The sequence below is a fragment of the Pteropus vampyrus genome, unplaced genomic scaffold (assembly GCF_000151845.1).
Source record: "Pteropus vampyrus isolate Shadow unplaced genomic scaffold, Pvam_2.0 Scaffold14, whole genome shotgun sequence".
Classification (NCBI taxonomy): Eukaryota; Metazoa; Chordata; class Mammalia; order Chiroptera; family Pteropodidae; genus Pteropus; species Pteropus vampyrus.
The window spans coordinates 2,766,691-2,778,880 of NW_011888795.1; positions in this window are offsets into that span (position 1 = coordinate 2,766,691).

Sequence of the window (12,190 nt, forward strand, 5' to 3'; positions counted from 1 at the left end):
CAGCCCACATTGGCACAGTAAATTAGTGTTTCTCTCCCTTGGTACTGGTGGCCTTTGGACCCAGATAATTCATTGTTGTGGACAACTGCCCTGTCATTGTAGGATGTTTAGCAGTACCCCTGGGCTTTACTCACTATATGACAGTAGCATCTTGCACCTCCCATTTGTGACAAAAATGTCTTCAGGCACTGATACATGTATCCTGGGGAACAAAACTGCCTATAGTTGTGAACCATTGCAGTAAATAATCTTATCTTAACTTTTTATTCCCTGAGAGTAGAGACAATTTTAGATTCATTTCTATGGCTAGCCAAAAGTAAGTAAATAACCTAGGACATGTTGGTTGAATTAAATTTGTAAGAGCAGTGTTGATGAGTCTTTCCATAGTCCTCTTTAATCACTTTTATGTTTGTACCTATCAGAATACTTGCTTAAGCAGTTAATGAACCAACATTTTCCAGCATTTCGGGTGTTGCCAACAGGGGATTTTGAGTTGTACTTTAAGACGTAGCTTTTTCCCTCAGAGAACTTACAGTGTATATGGGGAAATATTGATTGTGTAGGTGGATTTGTAGTAAACAGAAAAAGGTATATATAGAAAGAGTCAAATGAAAGAGAAGGTAATTATCATAGAAGTTGGGCTTAGAGAAAAATCTGGGGTTGGGATGTTTAGGGAAATCTTTGAAGGATAAGAGGATTTGTAAAACTATGGAAATGTTTGGGAAAGTGCTGTAGAATGAAGGAGAATCTTGAAAGTATGGAGAGGACATGTGGGAATGAAGGATAAGAAATCCACAGAGGTTCATTCTTTCATATATTGCGGTCTGAAAAATGCTGCTGGAACTAAAGTTTAAACTTGGAAAATACATCTGCAAATTTGTGTGGCAAAGAAATCTCACTTCTTGTTCTAAATTTTGACAGCATGGGAAGTGTACAAAGCAGTTTGACAGTACTTGAGATTCAAACAGAAGTTGTCACTGAAATGACTTTACAGCTGAATAAGTTTCACATATAAGCAGTGTTTTGTCCTGTTATTTTTTTGTTGAGTTGAAGATGCATTTTCAAGTTTGTAGCAACAGCTAATTTCCAAAGCCATTCAATGTTTAACGATGGCTGTTGAGGGCAGTTTTTCTCATTCAGAAAAAAAATCTTTAATCTTATTTTATTAGTTTCGAGTATACAGTACATTGGTTAGTCATTTGTATAGTTTATAAAACGACACCCCCCCTCCCCCGCCAATTGCTCTTTCTCTCCTGTGGCTCTCCACCTAGCCATTACATTAATGCTAACTGCATTCCCTATCCTGTGCTCCCCATCCCTTTGACTATCTCTCAACTGCTAATTTGTACTTCTTTAACCTTTCACCCCATTCTCCCAGCCCCACAACCTCCCTTCCCTCTGGCCGTCACCAGATTGTTCTCTATATTCCTCTATATTTGTGTTTGTTTTTTATTAGTTTGTTCTTTTTATTCCTTAGATTCCGCATATAAGTGAAATCATATGGTATTTATCTCTGTCTGACTTATTTCATTCAGCATAATAACCTCTAGGTCCATCCATGCTATTGCAAATGGTAGGATTCCATTTTTTTTAATGGCTGAGTAATATTTAGAAAAATTTTAATCTCAGGCCTCTGCCCCAAAAAGTCAAAAAATGTTTACCAGTGCTGTTATTAACTTTCTGTCTGGTTGAGCAATAAAGGCTATAGAACTTCTATTTCTAAATGAAAATTCTCAGAATTGTCAATGGTTAGCACTATAAGAGCACATGAAGTTCAATGTTGATGCCACTGTATTTATAACACGTGATTAATTTAACTATTGTCCTCAAGAGTACCTGCTAATAGTACAACGAATAGTAGGTTTAAATATTGTAAGTTTTGTAAATTTGTCAATCTAAGCTTTTGTTCCACTCCACTCATATTTTTATCGCCATCAGTTATAACACATCTTGGTAGATTCTACTTCAGGTTGTACAGAAGTGGTGTTTTTCTTAACTTCTTTGAAAATATTCTCACTTGACTAATCTTTAGTGACCTCAAACTCTGTGCCGATTCCTCAGATAAATAACTGAGCAGTATTGATAACACCTATGAACTCATCAAGAGCCAATGATAACCATTCAAACTTACGTCTTGTTTTTAAATTGACTATTGATTTTACTCCCACTATCATTTGTCTTCTGTTTAGACTACCCCCTCCCTTTTTTAAAAAAAATTTTCTCTAGCCTTGAAGTTCCACATTAGGATAGGTTTTGGTTTGACCATTCTGCAAAATATTTATCAGTTCCTTAGAGTTTCACTTCAGCATACATATTCCAAACTTTTTTTTTTTTAACTTTAGAAAGCTTTCTTAAGATATGGTTTTAAATATTTGTATTTGTTTTGATTTTTTTTCCTTTGGGGATTCTATTACTACCCATATTCCATTTTCTTTTCTGGTCTTTCATATGTCAATATTTTAAAATCTTTTTTTTTTATTTTCTGTTTTATTTTTATTCCTTACTGTTTTAAAATTTTTCTTTGCTTTCTATGTGTCTATTCTTATCTTTCTTCTAATTTACTCTTTTTTTTGAAACAATGTCAAACTTATAGAAAATATGAAAGTAAAATACAGAGACATTTTTCCCGGAATCTTCTGAGAGTACATTGTAGATATAATGTCTCATCACCACCAAATACTTATGGATATTTCCTACTGACAAAGAAATTTTCCTACATAACCATAACACTACTGTCAAAATTAGAGAATTGACATTGATGTATTATAACTATCTAATCCTCAGACTTTATTTAAGTTTGGCCAATATCCCTAGTAATGTTTTTTTACAGCAAAAGGATTCAGTCCAGATTCTAACACTGCATTTAGTAGTCATATTTCTTTAGTATCCTTAGCTATCTAGAACCACTTCTCAGTTTGTCTTTAGCTAGCTTTTAAAACCTTGAGAGACTTTTGAATATTATTAACTAGTTAATTTGTAGAATGTCCCCTCAGTTTACATTTGTCAGTTTTCCTGCAGGTTTAGAATTAATTTTTGCATAATCGGGTGTAAAAACACTAAACCTATGCTGTTTTTAATATATTTCATCCTGTGGTGCATTATTTAGATTTTTCTATTACTGGCAATGATAACTTTGCCACTGATTAAAATGTCTGCTAGGTTTCTGTACTATAAAGTTAATTTTTTTCTAAGTATTTTGTAAGTACTTTCAAACTATGTAAATATCCTATTCCTCAACATATTATTGCTTAATTCATTTATTTAAGTTAGGATGGCCTTGCAGATTTTTAAATTTAATGTCTTATAATTTATTATTATTGTTGTTTATTTTGATGTTTGAATTGTCTCAGATTTGGTCAGTGGGAGTCCCTTAAAGATGGCTTCTGTTTCCTCTTGACCCTTTCATTCTTTGAGCATTTCTTTATTTTCATGCACAAAAAGATCTACCAGGGTCATCTTCTACTTTCCCTATTTTTCCAGGCTTGGAATCATTCCTTTTTTCCCCCGCAAGGAATTCTGGTTCCTTTTAGTAGAAAATGGCTTTTAGAAACCAGGATCTGAGTTCTGGGTGTGCTAATTGCTGCTGGTATGTCACTTATCCTAGTCCCTCTCAGTGGAGAGAACTAGGGTATACACCCACACACGCTTATATTTATTTCTATATCCATGTATATTTTCAAAACCATGAGGTCGTTCCAACACCTCCAATTCCAGTTCACTTCCCCAGGGTTCATTTTAGTGTCCTCCCTTTTCATCTTTTCATATTGTATCTATCCTCTGAGAAACCTGGCCTTAATTTATTTATATATTTGGTCAATTTCTCTGCTTAAAACTAATCTTTTGTTCCTTCTGCCACCTCTTTGCTACTCCCACTTCCCAATGTGGATACCTCATCCCACTTGAGCTCTGACATATGACCCTCTGGGCCCACCCCCCACCCAAGAGACTCTCTGTAATTATTTTTCTTTAAATAATTTTTTCTTATAATTTGTATTATATAGGGTTAAATTGTATTTTTCAGTGTGTGTGTGTGTGTTTCCTATGTTTAAATAAGGTGAGTTTTTCTGGGCTATTAGAAGGAGTTTCCTGTTGGGTGGGAAGGATGAAGGAGGGTATCTTTCCTAGCTTCAGAGCTCAGTGACTCCCTTCTTTGTTTTTGTCTTTAAAAATTTTAAATATGGCCTCTGTGTAGTCTTGTTGGATTCTAGAGCCAACTTGAATTCAATAACATTTTCTGCCTTTTAACTGTGTTCCAGCCTCCCCTTCTACAGGCCTTATTTTCTTATTGGTGCTCTCTGCTTCAGACGGTGCTTCCTGGATTCTGCTTCCTCAGAGCCCTTCCTCCTTTTTGTCTTCACTGTCAGTACTCTGTTCAATTTATTTTTGTTTCCAGTGTTTTCCCCTCAAGATAGGGCTTTATCCTTCCAGAAAAAACGACTTAGTGGTTGTTTCTGAGATTTTCAGGGGCCCAGACAGCCTTAACACTTTTCAATCCATGTGACTTTTTTGTATTTACCAGAATTCTGACCTTGTGAAAGTTTCTCCCATTGGTATTTTTCAGAACAATCTATACTGTTTTCTCATCAGGATGGTGTTTTCTCTTCTTATGGTCGAGCACTTATTGGTAATTTTTTAGTTTCAAAAGCTTTTAGGATATAGTGGTGGGATATACTTACAACAATTATCTGATGCAGGTCCTACTACTACTGATGGTTTGGCACAAATGGCTTTGGGGGAATATCATGAAAGATGTTGTTTATGCCCACCCCCTGCCTCACTGGTGGATGCGTATCTCTTTCAGGAAATTTTGGTAAAATTAAAACTTCATCATGCAGTGCCAATCCATGGCAAGTATCTTAGTTTTTGAATGAAATGAATTCTTCTCAAGCCAGTTATTTGCAACAGGAAAGTATGGAAGGGCCAGGAATTCTCTCTGGTACAGAATGAAGCCCCATGTAAAACAGGATGTATAGTTGTAAGGGGTTAAGTCCTGTTCTAAACTTTAAATGAGAAAACTTAGCAACTGCAGAGTTTCTGCCCATCACAGATTCTTTTTTACCCTGTCCCAGGGTAGCCATCATAGCATGTTTGAAAGCTTCTTTTGCTTTTTTTCTACTTATCCATAATTCCTTTGCCTCTTTGTTGTGTTGGAAGGGATTTAATGTGTCTCCGAGGTGTCACTTCCTCACCTCCAAACAAAACTTCATTGCTTTTGCCCCGTTCACGTACCTCACATTTTAGAGGCAACTGATCAGCTGCTTTCACCTGGGCTCTATAATGAACATTCTTCCTCCATGTCCTCCTTTGTCTGGTCCAGGTTTTACCATCCTTGCAGTTCTTCCTCAGATAGATATGACTTTGCGGATATGGGTGTTTCCTAGTTCTGTCTCAGAAAGGATTTTTGTTTGTTTCTCACTTTAGTTGTTGCTTTTTCAATTGATTATTAAAAAAAAAAAAAGCAAGCAAAAATACCTTTACCATTTTACAACTCTTCAGCTGTTTATTCTTGTTATATACAAAAATATTGAGATTTTTACCTAAAACCTATCTTTATGATTATTGATTTTAAAGTTATTCTTAGAAATAGGTCTTTGATTATAAGCATGTTTGCATGTATTTCATTTTCATGTTCTATTTTAGACATTTAAAAAATATTTAATTTCCTAATCCTGCTGGAGTTTATATTTATTTAAGGTTTAATTTAAATGTCTAATTCATTTATTTGTATGAATGCTTAGTCTATTTCCCCCCTACTATTTGTTTATATCTGTCCTTTCCCCACTGTTCTTCAATACCACAAAATGTATTAAATTCTTCAGTAGACTTTTGGGAGTTCCAGATACTATTCTATTCTAATCATCTGTTGTTCTGTTTCTGGTTCAGATCCACAGTGTTTTAATTATTGTATCTTGAATATGTGTTTTATTATAAGAAAAATGAGTTTATCTCACTCTATGTTTCCAAAACTTGTCTTTGCTATTCCAGCTATTTTTTAGTTAAATTGATTAATTGATATTTTACACCCTTGAGGTCCCTTTCAAAAACATGGATTTCATTTCCATTATGTCAGTATATTTGTAAAGTTTTCTGATTATCTTCACATTTCCCACTACTGCAAATGTGATTTCTACTCTTATTCCATTATATAGTTTGTTAATTTTAATGTCCAAATGGCCTTGCGAAATTAATTGAAAAGATTGCCATTAAATATTAAATAGTTTAGATGTTAAGAATTATCTATTCCTTGAATATTTAAAGAAATTTTATTAAAACAAACTAGGACTGATGGCATGTTGTGGGAGGGATACATTTGCATTTTTTAAGATTTTAGTAGATATTACAACGTATAAGAAAGACAAAACCGTCCACTTAATTGAGTCATGTAATAAACTTCAAATGCCAGGCACTGCGCTGGGTTGAGGGTACTGAGATAAGACATGTTCTTTGCTTCTGAATGAAATGAATTCTTCTCAAGCCAGTTATTTGCAACGGGAAAGTATGGAAGGGCCAGGAATTCTCTGAATAAATTGGCAAATGTTCTGATATTAAATAATGATTACACTGGAAAAGTAATCTGATTTTAAGTTCTTTTGACAAGTCCTTCGTTTGACGTTCACTCCTTAAACTAATTATAGAAGGTTGACTGCTATAATCCTAAAATGAATCATTGATCAGTTTTCTATGTGAGTCCCCACTATAACTGCTGGAGCAACATTTGTCCGTCTTATCTCTATGCCACCCAGCATACCCGAGGGCTGTTATACAATACTATTAATGCCAGTGATTCACTGGGTTAGTGTTTGAATTGTTTGAAGAAATACCATGTAGGTTCCCCACCGCTCACTTTACACATGTGAAATAACCTTTTTGGAGCTTATGAAACTCACACAAATCCCTTACATATGTTTATCCTTTTCTTATCTATAAGATATACATAATTGTATACATATGTATAAGATATTACAACTATTTCTTCAGTTGCTTCTCAGAACATCTTCTGGGATAGTTAGGGCAAAGATTGAGTCCATCATTTTACAATTGAGAAAACTGAGGCTTTAACTGAATGATTTTTTCTAGGCCAGAGGGCTAGTGAGCAGAAGCTCAAAGGCATTGTTGGAGGAGGTCATCTGGATGATGTAACCTCCAGTTGGGCAATCAGGAAATAGGAGGCTCCTCACCTCCGGTCCTTGGAGTGAGCAGTTTTCCCACCATTCCCACAGTAGTTGCTGATTTCAAGGACGTGACCTTGAGAGGGTAACACATTATTGAGACATCTGGACAGTATATGTGACTGAAGCCCGTTACGGCCTAGATCTAAACTTTTTAGATTCTGACGAGTAGGTGTGGAGATGTACTCTCATTGTGGCATCCAAGATAAGCCTTGTATATAAGTTCCTTTGCTTATCAAACCTGCCACCTACAAATCTAGAGTGGTCTGTCTGACCCTTTCTTCTAGTCTTTTCTTGCCCTTTTGTGTGGGAGCCAGTCTGTGAAACAGCAGGCATAGATCCAGGTTCCTTCTCCAAATTAAAAAAAAAAAAAAGTAGTTTTTCATTTACATAGTTTCTACTACAGGGACTGGTGATCTAATTGTTGGGGCTTAAATTATATAGTGACTAAACTTCCATTAGAATTATCTTGTAACTGGATAGTTCTTTCGCTATGTCTGGCAATGACTCCTATCCTTCCTTTTTAAATATAAGCTAGAAAGAGCTATTGTGTCAGCCTTGCAACTCAGCATTTGGGTCCTGGCAGTCTAAGAGTTGCTTTTTCATGACAACATCCTGTTTTATCTTTCTAATTTTCTAGCTATGTCCAATTTTATCTCAATTTGTTATTTGTAATTTTTTTTTTCCTGAGAAGGGAAGAAAATAGGCTGTGTAATGAGACTAGCAGGGAGATGTAATTTTATGTTATTGAGATATAATTATTATTGAGATGTAATTTTCTGTTCTATTTTGTATTGTATAGTGAAAAGAAAACTTTAAAATTATTTCATACCTTTGGGATTATGTAGTCTTTAAGTGAATGAGATAATACTTCCAAGAGTAAGCATGTAATTTTAGGTAGATAATGAAAACAGAGTTCATTTTCATGTGTCTTTATTGTGAAATGTAATATCACTCAGAAAAATTAATAAAGTGTAAATATATAACTTAACTTCAACCAATTTTTATGAAAGTGAATACCCATTTAAACTACCATCCAGATCAAGAAATATGGTAACCCCTTTTGTCCTAACAAATGTAACTCTTCTAAATTTTATAATACTCTTCTTTGCTTTTCTTTGTAACTTTCTGTATGCCACTGCACCTTTAAATGATATAGTTTATTTTGACTGTGTTTTTGAATTGTGTACATATGGAATCATTCTTTGGTGTCCAATTTCTTTCACTCTATAAAATTTATCCACGTTGTTTTAGGAAGCTATAGTTTGTGAATTGCCAGTGCTATCTGACATTTCATTACACAAATATACCGCTACTAATTTAACTATTTACTGATGGCAGATATTTTACTCATTTCCAGTTTTTAGTTATTATATAAAGTACTGTAAAGAATGGTCATATTCATGCCTCCTGGTACTCATATACCCACATTTATTTTGGACATAAATCCAGGAGTAGAATTGTTAGTTATAAATGTTTTAAATATCTCTTCTTACTCTGTGACTTGTTTTTATATTCTTTTAGTCATATCTTTTGATAAGCAGAAATTAATTTTATCTTCATATGAAATGTATCAATCTTTTCATCCTGTTTAGAAATTTCTTCCTTACCTGATGGTTGAAACCATTCTCCCATATTATCTTCTAAAAGGCTTATATTTTTTTCTTTTCAAATTTATGTCTACAATCCATTTAGAAATATTTGGGTTGTTTCCAAATTTTGCTTGTTTGTGACAGTTTTTCATGGTTAGGTATAAAGCTCCTATTAAGGTATAAAGTAATTGTGTATGTGTTTTCTTATTGGACATATGCTCTTGCTCCTCTTGGGTATATGTCTAGAAATAGAATTTCTGATTTAGATGATAGTAAATAATTCCAAACAGTTACTTAAAGTGTTTGCCAGCTTGTACTTCTACCAACAATATATCAGATTTCCAGTTTTTCCACATCCTTGCCAGTACATAATATTGCTAGACGTTTTATTTGTGGTCATTTGGATGGATCTATATTGGCATCTCATTGCCATATAATTTAAATTTCTAATAACTAATGATGCTGAATAATTTTTCTAATGCTGATATTTGTGTATCTTCTTTGGAAATTGTTCAGATTATTTGCCCATTTTTGAAATTGAATTTTTAAATATTTCCTCATTAATATGTAGGCATTATCTACATATTCCAGAAATAAGTCCTTTATTATATAAATGCAAACATCTTTCTCAGTCCATATCTTGTCTTTTAACACTTCTGATAATGTCTTTGATGAACAAAAACGTAATTATGACAAAGTCCAGTTTCTCAAGTTTTTTTTTATGATTATTGTTACTTGCAGTCTGTTAAAAAATCTTTGCCTACCCCAAATATCCTGAACATATTCTTTTGTTTTCTCTAGAAACTCTATTGTTTAATCTTTTGCTATTAAGATTTATAATCTATCTCAGATTAAAACTTGTGTGTGAATTAGAAAGTTTTTTTTTTTTTTTTCTGTAGGACTATCCAATTGACCCAGAACCATTTATTAAAAGGTACCTTTGTTGAAAACCAAGTAACAATCCCCACTTTCCACACACACATTTCTGGATACTTTATTCTTTTTTATGGTTTATTTCTATCCTTGTACACAATGCCACACCGTCTTAATTACTGTGGCTGGAATCTGGAAGTGTAAATCTTTTACATTTGTTGTTCTTCTTTAAAACTTATTTTAGGATGTAGGTCCATAGTATAGTGATTAGTATGTCTGCTTTACATGCAGAAGGCCCTGGGTTCATGCTTCAGTGGAGCCACAAATCATCGTCTACTGCCATGCCACCCTGAACAAGCCCAATGTCTGATCTTGGAAGCTAAGCAGGTTTGGGCCTGGTTAGTACTCAGATGGGAGACCACCTAGGAAGATAAGGTGCTGTAGGCACAAACAATAATAAATAATAATAACACACACACACACACACACACACACACACACAGCTTGCTGGGATTGATTGGGATGGTGTTAATCTACAGATTAATTTGAGGAGAAGGACATTTAATAATTTGGAGAGAAGATGCAAATAAGAGCATTGTATCTTCCAATCTGTAAGTATAGTACAGCTCTGCACTTACAAAGTGTTCTTTAATTCCTTTCAGCCATATTTTGTAGTTTTAAGTTAGAGATCTTGCACATATTTTATTAAATTTATTCATAGGTATTAGACTTTTTGATGCTGTTGTAAATGGTATAATTTAAAAAATCTAATTGTCTAATAACTTTTTAATATGTTTTCAATTTAATCTATTTTTTTGGCTACCTTGTAATGTGATGTTAATTTGAGATTTTGTCTTTTCTTATCTTTCCTAGCTTTAGCCCACTTTTGTTTCACAATCTTCTTGTTTTTTGTTTACTTTTGGGTTTTTAAATTTCTTTCATATCTGCAAATTTATATTTAATTGTTTTAAATTTATATCGAAGAATTTTTGTTACATTTGTTTTTGATTTTTTTTGGTGGACAATTGTCATTCACTAAACATTTTGAGTCTTACTTTCTGTTTAATTTTTATAAATCTCAAGAATTTTTGAAATTATTTTAAAATATTGAATATCAACCAGAAAGAAAATGGCCAGATAGTGAGGAAGCCCAACTGACACCAGTTTATTGCAATACAATCTGTAGAGTCTGAGATGCTTAGAGATATAGCTCCATATTATGGAAAACAGTTTAAACCCTGAGGCTTAACTTAGTATTGTATCTATTGTTTTCGGTCGTTTGCAGAAACAAATATCATTTTATTCTCATAGATCCATGACCACTTGAATGCTTCCCTTGATAAAATTCATTACATCACTGGTAGAGCAAAGCCCATCTTTGTTGGCCAAGATCCCCTAGGGGGCAGCAGAGTAGCAGTTGCCATCTACTTGGCAGTAACTGGGTGGACCTGGAGCTGTGGGGTAGCTCCAGCATGAGAGGAAGACCAGAAGACCAGAGTTGAAAAGTGTGAGAATGTCAGGATCAAGGAAATATATACCAGTATACTCTGGGGGCAGAACTGTAACCCAGCTAGACATGAGAGTTGAGTTTGTGACAGTTAAATAGAGAACATAGTATTTACTTTTCTATCGAATGTTTCCTGTGTACTGACAGGCCCTTGAAGGGTATGATAAGTTTTCTGCTCAATGTGGCATTAAGACTGAAGGCATACAAACACGTAATTAAGTATAATGTATTAAGTTCCTTGAAGAAATGCACAAAATGCTGTAGATATTCAAGAACAGTGACTACCAGGGTGCAGAGGTAGTGGTGAGGAGGGCATCGTATCTGGGTGACACTGATACCAGGCCTTAGAGAATGAGTAGTAAGAGAAAGAATAGAGAGAGTTTAGAGTTTCATATTGAACATCTGGGCAGTGGTGAGCTGTTTGGTTGAGCTGTAGTGTAATATCCACATGAGGAAGTGGGGAATACAGAACTGTCAAATTCTATTGGTATATCTCCCCTCTAAAGCATACTATCTTTGCTAATATACTCAAAAGATAAGGTCTATGAACCCCCTTTATCAATATTACTGATTTTCATGGCTCTTTGGAGTTCTTAAGAGAATGAAGACTAGCTTGATTTGCAGAAAATTGAAAGATTTTATTATCTGTTTGAAGCCAGAAAGTCTCAAGGGAAATAACCCATACAAGCCCTCACTCTGCTACAACATTGCAAGGCAGGGACATTGAGGTGGAGTGGAGAGACTTTACCAGGAAAGACAAAATTTGCCAGCTCATCAGACAACCTTTGTTCTTTGTTCTCCTCACGGCTTTAGACATCTCAAAACTCTCCGGTTTAAGTATTGAAAGATCCAGTATTTTTCAATGTCTCAACACTTGCGTCCTTCCCTCTTACTTGGTATCACTTGGAGTTCGAGCTGGCTTTAGTATGTGACTACTCTAACACTGCAAATACCACCCACAAGTAAAAGAATTATCAGTATTTTGAAATATTTGATATGAAAAAAAATTATTTTATTCAAACCCCACCTACAAGTCATAAGAAAATTCA